Source organism: Rhinoderma darwinii, chromosome 3 (assembly GCF_050947455.1).
Source record: "Rhinoderma darwinii isolate aRhiDar2 chromosome 3, aRhiDar2.hap1, whole genome shotgun sequence".
NCBI lineage: Eukaryota > Metazoa > Chordata > Amphibia > Anura > Rhinodermatidae > Rhinoderma > Rhinoderma darwinii.
Window position 1 is genome coordinate 105,181,741 of NC_134689.1, and position 16,583 is coordinate 105,198,323.

The 16,583-nt window shown below is 41.9% G+C and overlaps 1 protein-coding gene across 1 annotated transcript in view; it reads left to right on the forward strand.

Moving 5' to 3' along the window:
- PRELID2 (PRELI domain containing 2) overlaps window positions 1–16,583 on the forward strand; it is a 95,100-nt gene that overhangs the window by 66,315 nt on the left and 12,202 nt on the right. The gene's annotated exons all lie outside the window — the stretch shown is intronic.

Sequence of the window (16,583 nt, forward strand, 5' to 3'; positions counted from 1 at the left end):
GTCGTGACAATACTAAATATGTGTATATATTTTATGTTTTGGGAATTATATCTAATAAAGTGTTGTTTTTGTGTTTTTTCATCCCATAGGGGAATTTTTCATTTAGGTATTTTTTTTATTTTTAACTGTAATGTACTGGCACTTATCTTATGGCTGCACATGGCGATATAGCTATGTCGCTATGTGCAGTATAAATGAATGGAGAGAAGTGTATGACGCTGATTGGTCATCGTCATACACTCCTCTGTACAACGCCCACTTGGTCAGATAGCAAAACACGCCCAGTTGTCCATTGAGAAACTCATTAGCATAAAGCTAATATAGGTCGTAACTCCGTCAAAAATGATAGTTTTTCTAAATAAAAAAACACTGCTGTAATCTACATTACAGCGCCGATCACATCATGTACAAGATAGGCCACTTATAATGTGGTGACAGAGCCTCTTTAAATATTTTTACAGCCCCTAGGAAGTGAAAGAGTACAGCTCCCTCCCGCAGAGCCTAGGGGAGATGCATGCAGAGCCTTATCTCTGTGTTTAGTGTTGCTATCCTACCTTATATAGACTTCCAGTAATAGAATATTAACTCGCCCGCCTCCTAATACAGACCGCAAAGCTGAAAAGTGAGCTACAGAAAACAGGAATTGTCAACTTATTATGACTGCTCTAGTGGCCAGTGTGCAAACTGCAATATTTCAAGATTTATCTTTATGTGGATAATTACATTAAAAAAAAGTGTATAATGAAAACCGGATTTAAATAACATGTCATTTTCTGTCACTTCATAAAAGGAATGTAACACTTTTTTTTTTTTTTAATTTCTTTTTTTTTTGTTTCTGCTCTACTAAGGGTATGTGCACACACACTAATTACGTCCGTAATTGACGGACGTATTTCGGCCGCAAGTACCGGACCGAACACAGTGCAGGGAGCCGGGCTCCTAGCATTATACTTATGTAAGATGCTAGGAGTCCCTGCCTCGCTGCAGGACAACTGTCTTGTACTGTAATCATGTTTTCAGTACGGGACAGTTGTCCTGCAGCGAGGCAGGGACTCCTAGCATCGCACATAAGTATGATGCTAGGAGCCCGGCTCCCTGCACTGTGTTCGGTCCAGTACTTGTGGCCGAAATACGTCCGCCAATTACGGACGTAATTAGTGTGTGTGCACATACCCTAAATTACATCTATACTAAAATATATTAGGGGGAATTTATACGCAGTAAAACTCTGCACAATTCTAATTTCTAATCTGTTAATTTTACATAATTATCATTTTACATCATGCCTAAGCTGCTGCAACAGCACTTCCAGAGATTTGCTTTACAGCAGCTACCTGGACATAAGGCCTCATTTACACGAGCGTATTATACGCGCGTGCTTTTCACGCGTGTCGTACGCACCTATAATAGTCTATGGGGCTGTTTAGACGATGCGTGAATTTTGCGCAGCGTGAGTGCGTTGCGTAAAACTCACGACATGTTCTATATTCTTGCGTTTTCCACGCAACACGCACCCATTGACTTCAATGGGTGCGTGAAAACAACGCATGCCACACTGACGGTCCTGCGTTGCATGCGCGAAAATCACGCAAGAGCTGTCAAACTCCTGAATGTAAACAGAAAAGCACCACGTGCTTTTCTGGTTACAAACATCCAAACGGAGTGTCAAATTAGAGATGAGCGCACCGAACTTCACCGGGTTCGGCCGAACTCGTTTTAACCGAACCCGGCAAAAAATGTTCGGGTACGCGACGTCAGGAGACAGTCACTGCCCACGGTGCTGAAAGACTTAAACTGTTTCAGCACCATGGACAGTGACTTTCGATCACAATATACATATACGTGTAAAAAAACCTGAAGTTCTGACTTACCGATAACTCCCGGCTTCTTCCTCCAGTCCGACCTCCCGGGATGACAATTCAGGCCAAGTGACAGCTGCAGCCAATCACAGGCCAAGCACAGGCTGCAGCCAATCACAGGCTGCAGCAGTCTCATGGCCTGCCGCGTCATCCTGGGAGGTGGGGCCGGATGACAAGGGAGGGACGCGTCACCAAGGCAACGGCCGGGAGACCGGACTGGAGGAAGCAGGCAGTTCATGGTAAGTGTGAACGTCTTTTTTTATTCACAGGTTGGTGTAGATTGTTATCGGCATTCACTGTCGAGGGTGCTGAAAGAGTTACTGCCGATCAGTTAGCTCTTTCAGCACCTTGGACAGTGACGGGCGTCGACTACCTCATCTCTATGATGGCGGCTGCGCGAAAATCACGCAGCCGCGCATCATACACGGATGACACACGGAGCTGTTAATTGCCTTTTGCGCACGCAAAACGCAGCGTTTTTTTGCGCGCGCAAAACGCACACGCTCGTGTAAATGAGGCCTAAGACAACAGTCCTAAAGCAACCAATTGACTTGTTAATTGAGTGTTGTGGGTGTGTCTTTGTCATGTGCAGAAACCACTGTAAAATAAGGGGGAGGAATTAGAGGTCCTGAGCTGTCCCTATCACCTGCTGCCAGTGGTGTGATCCTGTGTTATCAGCCTCCAGTTTTATAATAGATGTATTACCTTTATTGTAACCAAGAAGTGTTTACTCCGTGCCTAGTCATTATTTCATATAGATAGTGACATGGGAAAAAAAAATGTAAATTGAAAACCTATTTTATATATAATTTTCTGATAACACATTCCCCAAAGTGATTTTCCCACCAGTGTGGCCACAACTCCAGACCTAATAATAAATGATGTATGAATGGAGTAGCAAGTATTTTGGTTTGTATTTATTTTTTTTTCAACTAAAAACCTAGGCTTGTATACTCTGGGAACACGAATATAAAACATAGTAGGTCGGTAGTTTCTTCACTACTTCTTCAGGTGGCAATATGTATTCTGTAAATGATGTATTTTGTATGTATACCTATATATACTATATGTACATATCATTATTTATTTTTATTTTTTTATTAAATTTTTTCCCATCTTTGTGTGTTAAATGAATAGAATTAAGGAAAAAACTGAATTCTTCTGGGAAATCTGCATACGTTAGTTTTGATCTGTGGGTGCAGAAAAGGGATCTATTTTATGTCTATTACTTTCCAACCAATTTAGTAAATGTCTTAGTTTTCTTAGGCCTTGTTCACATAGTGCAGATTTTGCATGCATCTTTTAAGGCAAAACTACAATTGGATCTAGGAGAGGAGATCTTTATGGCCTTTCTATATAAATTTCTTCTGTTTTAGGTTCCGTGTCTAGTTTTTAAAATAGATCTTCAAAATCTGGAGCAAATCTGGCCTTCTACTATAATTCTCTGAATTTGCTTTAATAAAGCTCAAGATCACTCTTTTGTAAAAAAAAAAACAAAAAAAACGGGACTCACAATTAAAGTGTCCATTAATGTTTTCAGTTTTTTTTTAACTGAATCTGACTTTTTAAGACATTCTAACATTTTGTCAGAAGCTACTGGGTTCGCCCTATCAAAGACACTTTAATTAAACTCCCATGTGAAAAACAATTAGGCTGGAGCTTCTGTACTTAACTAGTCCAATATTTGAGTAGATGAAACTCATTAATAGACTTCTCTCCATGACTGTCATTATAATTGTGCGCCCCGACATGGTTTTTCTACACCGATCGATAAGTGATCAATATTCTCCAGTAAATTCCCATTGGCTCATCTCCCGGCAAAAGATAATCTAGAGCGATTGGTGCAGTGTGTGCTGGAGAGCAAATTCAATTAAAAGTATGCCTGTTTTTATATTCTCTTCTATATGGCATGACATGGCACCATGTTCCGCAGTTGTGTGCATCTAAGAAAACATTGTGTAGGGCCATACGTGTCACTAAAGGAAGATGTACAAGAGAAAATACACCTTATTAAGCAGATTAGGCATAATTAATGTAACATTATTTGGTAGCATTTGCTATCAGTATTTCCATTTTTCTTTTAAAAAGGGGTTGTCCAGTCCCTAAAAATTTGATGGCCTATCCTCAGGACAGGTCATCAATAGCTGATAGGTCGGGGGCCTAAGGCCGGGACCCCCGCTGATAAGCTATTTTTAAGGGGGTGCAGTGCTCGTACAAGCGCTGCTACCTTTTTATTTCTACTTGCTCACTTAGAATCTTGGACACGGATGTAGCGGCGATTCACAGGTATTGAAGCCTTTTTTCAGCCATTGAAGTGAATTTGTTCAAATCTCATCCACTCTGCTGCTACTGCATTATGCTGTGGATTTTCCGCAATTAAATTCCTTTGCGGAAAATCCGCAGTATTTACGCTGTGAACTGACCCTTAAAGCTAGCTCTACACCAGGGGTCTCAAACACGCGGGCCGTATGCGGCCCCTGAGGTGGTCCTCTGCGGCCCGCGGGGCACCGTAGCTCGGTCGTGAGAGGAGAGAGCAGGCTGAAGGCGGAGTGTCCGAGTGCAAGAAGGGTCTCTGCTCCGGGACTCCGGTGATGTCCGAAGCAGAGCCGGAGTCCCAGGCTAGAAGAGCTCTGTCTGGGACTCCGGCTCTGGGGTTGCCCCTGATATCACTGTCCATATATATGGACGGTGATATCAGGGGATTCCCCAGAGTTCCAGGAGCAGAGCCTATACTAGTGTTCTGCTGTGGGTTTCCAGCTCTGGTGTTGCCCTGGACATCACTTTCCAGTCCAGGAGGACCCCCTGACATCACGGTCTATGGACCGTGACGTCAAGGGCTCCCCCAGCAGAGGAATCCCCAGCCAAAGTGTCGGCAAATCTCCCGCTGAGGGAGCCCCAATGGAGCTATCTACTAGTGTGTGTGTGTGTGTGTCACTATCTACTGTCATTTTTTATGGAGGGCACTGGCATTATCTACTGAGTGTATGGCAGGATCTACAGAGAGCATTATCTAGGGGGTTGTGGCATTATCTACTGTGGCATTATTTACTGAGGGGTGTGAGGCATTACCTACAGAGGACACAGTGGAAGTATATACAGAGGGCACTGTGGCACTATCTAAAAAGGGGCTGCCCAATCTTGTGTCTGCCAAATGCTTTCAACTGAGCCGCCAGACTGCATTTAGCGACACTTAAACTGGAAAACTGGATTGTTTTAATACGCACATGGAGTAAACTCGCAAATTTAATGAAAGTTTAAACCGAACGGTATTGTTATAGTAATGTAGTATTGTTATGGTAGTTCAAATAACTAATTGATTAACAAAAATCATTTTGTATTGTATCAAATTTTAAAGTAAGCGGCCAGTCAACTTAACATTTTTTCAATGTGTGACCCATTTACCATCTTGAGTTTGAGTCCCCTGCTCAACACCTTGACTTTTGATCATGTGACTGTCCTGATTAAATTACTGTTCTCAATGTTATCCTGTGAGGTAAAAGGTCATGCAAGAATTCCTACCACTAAGGAAACCTTAACCCCTTAACGCCGAAGGACTGATATATCTGTCCTCTGCAGCTGCTAGTAAGCGCAGGAGGACGGATATATCCGTCCTGTGATGGCGCGGGTACTGCCACTGTACCCATGCGATCAGCGGCAGGAGCACGGCTGTTATACACAGCCTGGCTCCTGTTGCAACTGCCGGAATCAAAGCGCGCTCCGATTCCGGCAGTTTAACCCATTAAATGCAGCTGTCAATAGTGACAGCGACATCTAATGTGTTTAACAGAGGGAGGGAGCTCCCTCTGTCACCCCATCGGCGCCCCCGCAAAGATCAGCAGATCGCGTAGTGAAGTCCCCTGGTGGGACTAAAAAAAAATAATGTAAATTGGTTAAATAAAGTTTGTGAAAAAAAACTTTGCCCAAAAAGTGGTTTTATTTAGTAAGTGTCAAAACAAATAACACATACACATATATGGTATCCCTGCGATCGTAACTACTTGTACAATAAAATGAACACATTAAACCGTCGTATGAACGGTGTCAAAAAAAAAAAAAACACGCAAAATTCTCTTTTCTCACATTCCCCCCCCCATAAAAATTTTAATAAAAGTTAATCTATAAGTCCTATGTACCCCAAAATAGTACTAATGAAAACTACACATTGGCCCGCAAGAATCAAGCCCACATATGGCCACATTGACAGAAAAATAAAAAAATTACGGCTCTTGAAATGCGGCGATGCAAAAACGAAAATACTTTTTATTGTGCAAACATAGGAAAACATATAAAACCTTTACATATTTGGTATCCCCGTAATCGTGCCGACCCATAGAATAAAGTTGACATGTTATTTACGCTGCATAGTAAACGGCGTAAATTTATAACGTGAAAATCATTTCTGCTTATTTTCAATTCTCTCCTAAAATAAAGTTAATAAAAGTTAATCAATATATTATAAGCATCTAAAAATGGTAGAATTACAAAATACAACTCGTCCCGCAAAAAACAAGCCCTTATACGGCTATGTAGACGGAATAAAAAAAGAGTTACGACTCTTGGAATGCGACCGTGAAAAAACAAAAAATAATCCTTGGTCATTAACGTGCAAAATGGCCTGGTCATTAAGGGGTTAAAGGGATTGTCGGATTTCAGCAAATTAATGTTTGTTTGTTTGTGTTTGGATAATAACATTTTTCAATATATAATTTCTGTATTATTTCCTCATGTTTTTCTCTGTTTGTTGTTCAGTAGGAACCAGAGCCGTAGCTAGCAGTGGCCCCAGCCCACTGATATGGAGGGGCCCAGGGCCGCTCCCCCCCCCAGCGGTGGCATATCCAAGGCTCCTTGCTCCAGCATTTACTATGTAATGCTGGCCGTGAGAGGCTCGGTGCAGACGGGTGCGATGTAGTGACAAGCACGGGATGTCCACCACTCCTCGTGGGAACAGGGATAGGAGTTTTCTTTTTATTATTGTTTTATTATGCACCATGGGGAAGGTAATAGGGGCATTATACTGTGTGGGGTCAGCTATAAGGGCATTATACGGTGTGGCATTAGATTGTGTCTGGTCATTACACTGTTGGGTCCCACTCAGCTGTGTTTTTGCCCCCCCCTCCCACCCCCCCCCATCTGTTCTAAAGCCCTAGCTACGCCTCGCCTAGTAGGAACAGTCGTTGTTTACTTCCAGTGAATAAAATTTAGGTGCACAGCTCATTAGAAGACACAGCTTTGATACACATATTGTAACTGTGCACCTGTGTGTCATCACATGACCAGGACAGAATTGTATCCACTGGAAGTAAACCATCAACGTTCCTACTGGATAACCGCAAGCAGAGACCTTAACCCCTTCCCGCTCCTGGACGTACTATTAGGTCATGGTAGCTGTATCATTCGCACTCCATGACCTAATAGTACGTCACGGGAGTAACGGCCATTTCGGCCGTCCTCCCGACACATACAGGAGCTGTGACAGCTGCTGTATCGTACAGCAGCTGCCGCAGCTCCTACAGTGGGAAGCGATCGCTGTGTCCCCGCTGATTAACCCCTCAAAAGCCGCGTTCAATAGGGATCGCGGCTTTTTAGGGGTTAAGCTACACGATAGCGGCCGGCCATTGTAACTATGGCAACCGGATACCAAACAATGCTTGCTGTCAGCGAGTAACTGACAGCTCTAATACACTGCACTACGCATGTAGTGCAGTGTATTAGAATAGCGATCAGGGCCTCCTGTCCTCGTACACTAGTGGGACAAAGTTATAAAGTTAAAAAAAGATGTGTAAAAATAAGAAAATAAAAGTTTTAAAAGTAATAAGGGAAAAAGGGGGATTTTTACTTTTATCAGTCCTTTATTATTAATAAAAATAAACTATACATAATTGGTATCGCTGCGTCTGTAACGGCCTGAACTACAAAATTATTTAGTTATTTATCCCGCGCGGTGAACGCCGTAAAAGAAAATAATAATAAACCGTACCAGAATCACAATTGTTTGGTCACTTCACCTCCCACAAAATGGAATAAAAACAGATCAAAAAGTTGCATGTACCTAAAAATGGTACTGATTGAAACTACAGTTCGTTACGCAAAAAACAAGTCCTCGCACAGCTTTATTGATGGAAAAATAAAAAAGTTCTGACTCTTAGAATAAGGTAACACAAAAAGTGAGTGATTTTTTACAAAACTTATTTTGTTGTGCAAACCCCATAAGACATAAAAAAAAATATAAACATCTGGTATCGCCATAATCGTATCGCCCTGCAGAATAAAGTGAATGTCATTTATAGCGCATTGTGAACGCTGTAAAAAAAATAGAATAAAAAAACAATAGTAGAATTGCTGTTTTTTAGTCACCACGCCACCTAAAAATAAAGTAAAAACTGATCAAAAAGTCGCATGCACCCCAAGAAAATTACAATGAATTCCTCAAGGGGTCTAGTTTCCAAAACGGGGTCACTTTTGGGGGGTTTCCACTGTTTTGGCACCACAAGACCTCTTCAAAACGGACATGGTGCCTAATAAAAAAAGAGGCCTCAAAATCCACTAGCTCCTCCTTTTCTTCTGAGGCCTGTGCTTCAGTCCATTACCGCACTAGGGCCACATGTGGGATATTTCTCTAAACTGCAGAATCTGGGCAATAAGTATTAAGTTGCGTTTCTCTGTAAAACCTTTTGTGTTATAGAAAAAAATGGTATAAAAGATTTTCTGACAAAAATAAATGTCAATTTCACCTCTACTTTGCTCTAAATTCCTGTGAAACACCTAAAGGGTTCATAAACTTTCTAAATGCTGTTGTGAATACTGGGAGGGGTCTAGTTTCTAAAATGGGGTGTTTCATAGGGGTGTCTAATATATAGGCCCCCCCCCCCCAAAGCAACTTCAGAACTGAACTGTAACCTAAAAAAAAAAAAAAAAAAAGAGGCAATACTTTGCTTCTCCTAATGAACATTGCCTACTCCAAGATGACCCCAGTTTTGACCGTTTGTATAATCGGAGACCCTTATTAGACCGTTTTAGTGCCTGGTTTTCCCAAGCATACACCACCGAGACGTGTATTTCTATTGATGAGTCCTTGTTACGTTTTAAAGGGAGGCTTCAATTACGCCACTACCTGCCGGGTAAGAGGGCAAGGTATGGCGTGAAGATGTATAAGCTGTGCGAGTGCATCAGGGTATACCTACAAATTTAGGATATATGAAGCGAAGGACACAGTGCTCAGCCCCCAGAATGCCGCCCCTTACTGGGAGTTAATGCAAAAATTGTGTGGGATTTGGTGCACCAACTGTTGGACCAGGGTTACCACCTCTACCTGGATAATTTTTATACCAGCGTCCCACTCTTCAACTGCCTCGCTTCCAGAAGTCCTGCAGCATGCGGCACTGCTAGAAGAAATCTGAGAGGCCTCCCTAAGAGACTGCTTGGGCAAACACTCAGAAGGGGTGAGAGCAGGGCACAATCTAGCAACATATTGTGTGTCAAGTACAAGACAAGAGATGCCACACCAGTACCCATGTACCTATACGAGGTACCAGTACAGAGACCCCCAAACCAGACTGCATCCTGGACTACAATAGGTACATGGGAGGGCTGGACTTGTTGCATCAAGTCCTGAAGCCCTACAGCGCCATGCGGTGTGGTAGAAGAAGCTGGCCGTGCACCTCATACAGTTGGCATTGTACAATGCGTACGTGCTACGTCGATGTGCAGGCCAGACGGGAACTTTCCTGGAATTTCAAGTGGTGGTTATCAAGAAACTAATTTTTAGGGACCAAGAAGGGGGGGCACCCAGTACTTCTGGAAGCGGGGCCACACGTATTGTACCAGGGCAACACTTTCCAGGAGAAGTTGCCCAAACTGGCAAGAAAGGAAAAAGTCAAAAGAGGTGCAAAGTCTGCTATAAGAGTGGGATAAGGAAGGACGCAATATATCAATGTGACACGTGTCCCGAAAAACTAAGGCTCCGTATGAAAGAGTGCTTCAAAATGTATCATACATCCTTTGATTTTTAATCTACCCCAGTTTTACTTACCCTGATGCACTCCGCACAGCTTATCCCCCTCATCTTTCCCTTCTGAGCCCTGCTGTGTGCCCAGGCAGCTGATAACAGCCACATTGAGGGTATTGCCATACCCGTGAGAACACACATTACAGTTTATGGGGTGTATGTCTCCGGTCAAAATGCTCACTGCACCTCTAGATGAATGCCTTAAGGGGTGTAGTTTTTAAAACGGGGTCACTTCTTGGCGGTTTCAACTGTACTGGTACCTCAGGGGCTTCTGCACACATGACTTTGCACCAGAAAACCCCCAGTAGGCCAAATGGTGGTCCTTTCCTTCTGAGCCCTTCCATGGGCCCAAACGTCAGTTTATCACCACAAATTGGGCATTGCTGCGCTCAGGACAAATTGGGCAACAAAATGGGGTGTTTTATTTCTTGTGAAAATAAGAAATTTTGATAAAAAAATGACATGACATTTTTTTTATTTCACAGCCCAATTCAAATAGGTGCTGTGAAAAACTGTGCATTCAAAATGGTAACAACAACCATAAATGAATTCCTTCAGGGGTGTAGTTTCCAAAATGGGGTCACTTCTGGTGGGTTTCCATTGCTTTGATACCTCTGGGGCTCTGCAAATGCGACATGGCACCCGAAAACCAATCCAGCAAAATCTGCACTCCAAAGAACACACAGCGCTCCTTCCCTTCTGAGGCCACCCATGGGCCCAAACGGCAGTTTATCGCCACCAATGGGGTATTGCTGCACTCAGGAGAAATTGGGCAACAAAAGGGGGTATTTTGTTCCCTGTGAAAATAAGACATTTTTATCAAAAATGACATCTTATTGGAAAAAATTTCATTTTTTTAATTTCACAGCCCAATGCAAATACGTGCTGTGAAAAAACTGTGGGGTCAAAATGGTAACAACAACCATAAATGAACTCCTTGAGGGGGTGTAGTTTCCGAAATGGGGTCACTTTTGGGGGATTCCTACTGTTTTGGCACCTCAACACCTCTTCAAACCTGGCATGCTGCCTAAAATATATTCTAATAAAAAAGAGGCCTCAAAATGCACTAGGTGCTTCTTTGCTTCTAGGGCTTGTGTTTTAGTCCACGAGCGCAGTAGAGCCACATGTGGGACATTTCTAAAAACTACAGAATCTGGACAATACATATTTAGTAGTGTTTCTCTGGTAAAACCTTCTGTGTTACAGAAAAAAATAGAATACAATTGAAATTCAGCAAGAAAAATTAAATTTGCAAATTTCACCTCTACTTTGCTTTAATTTCTGTGAAATGCCTGAAGGGTTAAGTAAACTTTCTAATTGCTGTTTTAAATACTTTGGGGGTCTAGTTTTCAAAATGGTGTGTTTTATGGTGGTTTCTAATACATAGGCCCCTCAAAGCCACTTCGAAACTGAACAGGTACCTTAAAAAAAAGGCTTTTGAAATTTTCTTAAAAATATGAGAAATTGCGGTTTATGTTCTAAGCCTTGTAACGTCCAAGAAAAATAAGAGTGTTCAAAAAACAATGCCAATCTAAAGTAGACATATGGGAAATGTGAACTAGTAACTATTTTGGGTGGTATAACCGTCTCTTTTTACAAGCAGATGCATTTAAATTCTGAAAAATTTTATTTTTTATAAATTTTCTCTTAATTTTGCAATTTTTCACCAATAAACACTGAATATATCATCCAAATTTTACCACTAACATAAAGCCTAATGTGTCACGAGAAAACAATCTCAGAATCGTTTGGATAGGTTTAAGCATTCCGACGTTATTGCCACATAAAGTGAAATATGTCAGATTTGAAAAATGGGCTCTGAGCCTTAAGGCCAAAACAAGGCTGCGTCCTTAAGGGGTTAAAGACCGTGATGAATTAATGCAGAAAGTATGAAGGCGAATTAAAAATTATCAGCACTCTGGCTGCAGAATTTATTTTAATAAACTTTTTAGAGACGACAAATACATAATTTTTTACATAAGCTCCTTGCTTTTCGATACACTTTCTCCATCTGTCAACAAGCTTTCGTATTCCCACATTAAAAAATGTTTTAGGCTAAGCTGCGAGCCACAAATGCACTGCTGTCTTCACCTCTTCATCAGATGTAAATCTTCGTCCTCGTAGGGCTTCCTTCAGTGGACCATACACATGAGCGTCTATACAATAGAATCAGTTTACGTACACGCTCAATGATGTCATCAGTCGTGCACAGGCGTCAGGCTCCCTCCTCGTGGCTGACGCTTCTTTGAACTTCTCTCTCCATTCATACACACTTCTTCGTGACAAAACACTTTCTCCATGCTGTGCATAACTATCCGCACCAGATCACAAAAAAGAATCACTGCACGCTGCTCTTTTGTGCAAATCACAAGTGGAGCAACCATTGTGTCTAGCGCTGCAGTCACAAATAATTAGAAGTAACACATTCAAACCTGCCGAGCAGTGACTGGGGATACAGCGAGCTCGTACGGAAAGAGCTGATAAGACAGACCAACAGAAGTTTTAATATAACCGGAGTGCGGATAATTTTTGACTTCCCCTCGTATATTGGATAAGTCTATAACTTAATTATACAAAAAATAACTCATTTTCTAGAAGTGGACAACCCCTTTAAGTTCATGCAACACTGTAGTTTTATACCTTGTATGAGATCATGTTTTAATCATAGCTACTTTTTTGTATAATTATTTTCAATATAATTCTAGAATTTCCTTTCTTAAAGAGAAACTGACCATACTTTATCTTACCTACATGTAGTATATGATTGATTGAATGCTTGGTTGTAGTAGTCATGAATGGGAAGCCTAGGACAATGTCTATTTCTATGACCACTAATTTCTCTCCAGTACATACAGTTCTAATAACCTTCAGCATCGTTGAGGGCCTGTTCACATCAGCGTTGGCTTTCCGTTCCGGGGTTCCGTCGGGTGAACCCCGCAACGGAAAGTCAAACTGAAACCCCAGCTTCCGTTTCCGTCACTATTGGTATCAATGGTGACGGAAACCTTTCTAATGGTTTCCGTTCTTCACCATTCCGGCTGGTTTCCGTTTTAATGACGGAATCAATAGCGGAGTCGACTGCGCTATTGATTCCGTCGGAAAACCGGAAACCTGCCGGAATGGTGACGAAAGGAAACCATTAGCTTTGTTTCCATCACCATTGATATCAATGGTGACTGAAACGGAAAATGTGGTTTCACTTTCCGTTGCGGGGGTTCACCCGACGGAAGCCTCCGACGGAACCCCGGAACGAAAAGCGAACGGTGATGTGAACAGGCCCTTACATGCAGATTTGTGTTAGACACTAGCAACTCTCTTATAAGCTTTGCACTTTAGGTTTAGTGGACCTTTCAAAATAGTTTGGAAAATACAGAACTTATTTAAAAAAAACAAAACGGTTAGCATTTAGATATTTGGCACAGACTTTACCTTTTTAATAGCTGTGAATATTAGGGCTTGAAAGGTGTAATCCAAAAGCCATTTAGGCTAATACCAGGATATTACAGGTAGATCTCCTATACACATATATATTCACAGTCTGTATTAGGTACTGTATATTTAAAAAAAAAAAAAAAAAAAAAAAAAAAAAAGCTCTATTAAATTATACATAGAACTGTTTCTTTCTATAAACTGGGAGTTTGAAAACTTTTCTCTACAGTTCATAACATAATCTTGGCATGTTCCTTCCTCATTGCACCACTCACCTGTAGATCTTCCCACCAACTACATCTACACCGTCGAGTCACATTATTATAACGACCTTCTACTCTCAAAGTCTGAAGCACGTTGCCCATGAAGGAAGTGTCGTGGGTTGGGTTGGTGGGTATATAAGGTGTGCGATCGGTCGTTGTTGCCATGGGTAAAAGGGGCGATTTAGCAGAGATGCAAAAAGGGATGATTATTGGCTTTCAGGCCAAGGGGGCAGTATTTCTCAAACAGCGCAGTTTAACTGTTCGCGTTCAGCTGTGGTGAAAGTGTATCGTGAGTGAACATAAGGCTCCATTGGGAATAACCGATGTGGAAACTGCAGAGCATCACGTGCCGTTGATGTGAGAGGTGAACGTCGGCTACGAAGTTCGCGATGGCTGAACTACACGCTATAGTGGAGCTTCACCGTGAAAATCAACAAGGGGGCTAACTGACGTGTGTCTAAAACAGTTCAGCAAACCCTACTGCGTATGGGGCTCCGAAGCAGACGGATGGTCACTGCTCCTATGCTAACAAAGTTGCATGGGAAAAAAAGCTTCAATTTGCATGGCAGTATCGGAATTGGACCACCGATTATTGGCAAAGAGTTGCCTTCTCCGATGAGTCACGTTTTCTGCTTCATCAAACGGATGGATGTTGGCGTGTCAGGTGAGAAACCTCTGAACAAAAGCCCTGCAACCATTGCTGGAAGAACACAAGCTAGTGGCGGCAGTGCTATGGTCTGGGGAATTTTTTCATGCCATTCTCTGGGCCCATTCATCCATGTGGAAGGTGCTCTGATCTGATTTGGGTGTGCGTCCATCATTGCAGATCACGTCCACCCATTAATGCTGTTGGTCTTCCCTGGGGCAGATGGAATTTTCCAGCACTACAATGCGACATGTCACATGGCTAGAAATGTCTGACAGTGGTTGTAAGAGCACAACCAAGTATTACAAGTACTTCCCTGGCCCCCTAATTCGCCAAACTGGAACCGAATTGAGCATCTGTGGGACCACCTCGATCGTCTTGTTTGCTCTGTGCATCCTCCCCCCACGGACCCTCCAGCAAATGTGGGATGCACTGCAGTCCGCATGGCTCCAGATACTGGAGACCACCTACCAGCACCTTATTGAGTCACTCTCAGCCCATCTAGCTGCTGTCAGTGCTGTACACGGCGGTTACTCTGGATATTAGCTGGTGGCCATAATAATGTGACTTGAGTGTGTATCTCCCCAGTAATTAGGTTCCGCTTCATTTAGTCACTTAAAATGTGACTGTGTAGATTTCATCCAGCAAACAAACACCCCAATTATGTCCTATTAAGTAACACACACGTTTTATGCACTAACGTGTATGTAAAAAAAAAAATTTTTTTAAAAATACCTAATTGTACTTCCATCATTCAATGTCCTCTGTACAAGTTGTTTTGTTTTATACTAAAGCCATAAACACTTTAAAGAGGATCTGTCTGCTCTCATGACATGTCTTTTAGTGAAATTTTGTATGCCCCATAAAAATCACAATTCTGGAGTATCTTTTTTTTTCTTTAGAACTTTGCATTGTGCGGTTTTTCTATAAATTTATAAATAAATTAGCAACTTTGAGTTATCATTCCCCTTGTCAAAGGTGTCCCTACACAGTCTGAGACTGAGCACTGATTACAGTCTGACAGTGTCCAGAGGCACACACACCACTGATGACACCCGGTTGTCAATTTATTCATAAATTTGCAGGAGGAACAACAGGAATGTACAGAGCAGAGTTCTAAGAAAATATGCTTCTGAGTCGTTATTTTAAGGGAAACACAAGTATTTACTAAAACAGACATGTCAGGAGAGCTGAAAGGTCCCTTGTGGTAAGGACACACACAGGGCGGATACATTGCGTAAAAAAGTAAACGGCGTATTAGTCCTGGAACCTGCATTGAATTCCACCCAAATTGTGGTGCAGGTTCGATGTCCGATTTGGAAATACTGCTGGAAAAAAAAAATGTGTGTGTTTTTAAAATCTCTCCCACTCTGCTGCTAATGTACTACGCCTCGGATTTACTTCAATAAAATCCATTGCAGGTTTTTAGCTGTTTGTGTCTCTACCTTCAATGTGAATTCCCACATGTTGAAATGGGTTCTCTTTTAGGTCCAACATTCTGTGCATATTCGTTTTACAATCTATCTTTAGAGGGTGGGAGCTCTGTATTCACTCCAAATCCCCTGCTTCCTTCACAAAACCATAGAGAAAACATTCTGACTGCCTGCAGCTTCAATGAGGGGGGGGGGGGGATGCGGGGGTTACGCCACAGATGTTGTATTATGAGTTTATTTGTATTTTGTAAGCTCCACTTAGTGGTTGCTGTAGGAAATGGGATTTTGAATTGTCCGGAAATAAAGGAGATGCAGCTTCTATAAAGATATTTGATCAAGTTAATCCATGCAGAATCTTGTACGTGTTTAGATAATGTTACTGTAGTCAATTTTTATTTATTATAATTTTTTTTTTTTTACCTAACTTTAAATGGGTCAAATTTTGGGTGTTGTTACCATACTTTACCCCACTAATTTTGCTGTAGTGTGTTTAGTATATCCGCACTGCCCTGTACCCTTTGTATTAATGCAGAAGATTCAACAACATATAGCAGTTTAGGTGATAATCCTTGGGAGATGTATTGTATCAGGTATGCACTTCTCTTAGGCAAAAGACAGGACCAGCTTTGGACAATACTTATTAGGGCCTGTTCACATCACTGTTGCTTTTCCGTTCATGGGTTCTGTTGCCGCTTTCAGTCGGAGGAACCCATGAACAGACAGCCAAACAGAAACTAAAGCTTTTGTCTGCATTACTATGGATTTCAATGATAATACTTTCGTTTGCATTGGTTTCCGTTTGTTTCAGTTCCGTAAAGTGATTTTTTTTTTTGGCGGAAAGACTGCTATTCTGTCCGCAAAATAAACGGAAACTTCATGGAACGGAAACTGAGGCAAATGGAAGCATTACCATTGAAATCCATGGTAATGCAGACGAAAGCTTTAGTT